Raw genomic sequence first — 2,898 nt, forward strand, 5'->3', positions numbered from 1 at the left:
GATTGTGCCGCCTGACGAGATCAGCCTCGCAAGACCTTCTCTAGGTCCCACCGGTGAGAACAGCTAGGCCGGTACGGACCAGAGAGAGGGCATTCTCTGTTGTGGCCCCCACCCTCTGGAACTCTCTCCCTTTCGATCTCAGACATGCTCCCTCCCTGTCCAGCTATCGCCGAGCCTTGAAGACCTGGCTGTTCAGGCAGGCCTACAAGATTGGGACAGATTAATTTATGTTCTGAATTAATGAATGTTTTTTTAGCTTAAAATTTGATTATGTTGATCTATATGTATTGTTTTTATTCTTGTTGTTCGTCGCCTAGAGTGTCCCTAACCCGGACAGATAGGCGGCTGAAAAATAAAATTTATTATTATTGTGATCAACAACAATTCCAAGATCCTTCTCACATGTAGTATTGCTGAGCCAAGTATTCCTCATAACTGTACACTTGGTTTCTTTCTTGTAGGTGTAGAACTTTGCACTTATCCCTGTTAAATTTCATTCTGCTGTTTTCAGCCCAGTGTTCCAGCCTATCAAGATCACTTTGAATTTTGTTCTGTCCTCTAGGGTATTAGCTTTCCCTCCCAGTTTTGTATCATCTGCAAATTTGATAAGCATTTCCTGCACCTCCTCATCCAAATCATTAATAAAAATGAAGAGCACTGGGCCCAGGACCAAGCCCTGTTTTACTCCACTTGTTACCTCTCTCCAGTTTGAGAAGGAACTATTGATAAGCACTCTTTGAGTTTGATTCTGTAGTCAACTGTGGATCTACCTGATAGTTGTTCCATCCAGCCTACATTTAGCTAGCTTGCTAATCAGAATATCATGGGGCACTTTGTTAAAAGCTTTGCTGGAGTTAAAATATATTATGTCCACAGCATTCCCACAATCTACCAGGGAGGTTACCTGATCAAAAAGTGACGTAAGATTAGTTTGGCAGGATTTGTTCTTATTTTTTTATTTATTAAATTTATATCCCACCCTTCCTCCCAGAAGCAGCTCAGGGCGGCAAACAAAAACACTAAAAGCACTTTAAAATATATTAAAACAAAATATCTTTAAAAACATCTTAAAACAAACATCTTAAAATCATATTTTAAAAAACAGCTTTAAAAACATCTTACAAAGCAATTCCAACACAGACGCAGACTGGGATAAGGTCTCTACTTAAAAGGCTTGTTGAAAGAGGAAGGTCTTCAGTAGGCACTGAGAAGGTAACAGAGATAGTGCCTGTCTAATAGGAGACAGAATTCCAAAGTGTCGGTGCTACAACAAATCCATCTTGGCTTCTAGTAATCACTGCATTGTTTTCAAGGTGTTTACAGACTGACTTTTCCCATGGATTGATGTCAGACTGACTGGTCTGTAGTTCTCAGGTTCCTCCTTTTTGGAGAATCCATTGCATATCTTACCATCCTAAATGGAAGCTAAGCAGCATGAGGGAGGCATTTCTGATGGCAAGTACTGTAGTTCAGGAGGTCCCATTGTCAAACTGTGGTTCCTTGCAGGCTACCAGTCAGCATCAAGCACCCAGGGCCAAGACCCAGGCTAAAATTAAGGTGTTCTGAAGTCTGCTATAATCTATTTCATGGGTGTGAGCTTATCTGTTAAGCTAACAGAAGTGACCCATTAAATAACAAGACCCCAATATAACAACAACTTGGTAGGCTGGACCCATCCTTTAAAATAAGTAGATAGGCTGGGCCTGCCGGAGTCCCACCCCAGGAATTCTACTCCTGGATTCTTGGACCACCAGGTAGCAACAGCTCCAGAAATAATAGTTACATTATTAGGGTCCCAACTATTTCATTATCCATGCATACTAGATAGAACCTTAATATATTACAGCTAGAGGAGTGAGAAATTTGGAGGGGGGGGCATCCACTACTTAGAATAAACTCTGCAACTAGGACAGAAGTCAGGTAAACACAGAAAGCACAGTGCAAATAAAAACAAACACCTAAACCCAAAATAGGCTACTTTAAAAATCCAGAGTTCTTCAGGAGATGTATGTGCATATAGTTATAGTCAAGATTAGGACTGTCCTCTTCTCTTGAGAACCCAGCTGGGATAAAAACTGGCTGGAAGACACTTAACACCTGCAAGTTAATAAGAAGGGGCTGGGTGGGTAGTGGGGAGTAGTTGTTAGAGGGACAAACTAGGATCTGGGAGGCCAGGTTTCAAATCCCCACTCAGCCCTAAAGCTCACTGGGTGAGGTTGGGCGGTAACTGTCTCTCAGCCTAACCTATCTCAAGGTTGTTGTGAAGATAAAATGGGGGGACCCGGGACCACGTGTGCCACTTTGAATTCCGTGGAGAAAAGGTGGGATATAAATTTTAAAAATGAATGAAATAAAAGGAATACAGCAAGTAGCAGCACCGATGATGTTCCCAAACACTCCTGTCCCTCCTCTAAGAAAACAGGGGTTGATAGGCCATTTTCATCTCTCCTGTAATATTTGTCTTTCTTCCACAGGCAACAACTAAAATATCTGTGCCACCCCAACTTATCTATCTGCTGACAGCTCAGTTTCCCATATCCAGAACCTGGTCTTTCAGGTTTTAAAGTTATTTTTAAACCTCTTACACTCACAGCTTTGACATTCAACTACTAAAAAGCAGAGTATTAGCCCCAGCATTCCTCGGCGTTGTTGTTTCCTACCTAGTCTCTCTCTCACTGAGCTCCAGCAGGGCCAAATCAAACAAACGCCAAAGAAAACAAACTACAAAACCCGAATGTACTCCTCCACCCCTCTCCCGCCCTAAGGTGAAACTACAGTAACCAGACCGGCTTGCCTAGTTTCAGGTGGAGGCCTAACTGGACCGAGTGGGCTTATGGGTAATGTAGTTCAGACTTTTTTAAAGTCCCTCATTCATTGGGCGTTTGAAGTAGCGGTAGG

This window comes from Rhineura floridana, chromosome 10 (assembly GCF_030035675.1).
Source record: "Rhineura floridana isolate rRhiFlo1 chromosome 10, rRhiFlo1.hap2, whole genome shotgun sequence".
NCBI lineage: Eukaryota > Metazoa > Chordata > Lepidosauria > Squamata > Rhineuridae > Rhineura > Rhineura floridana.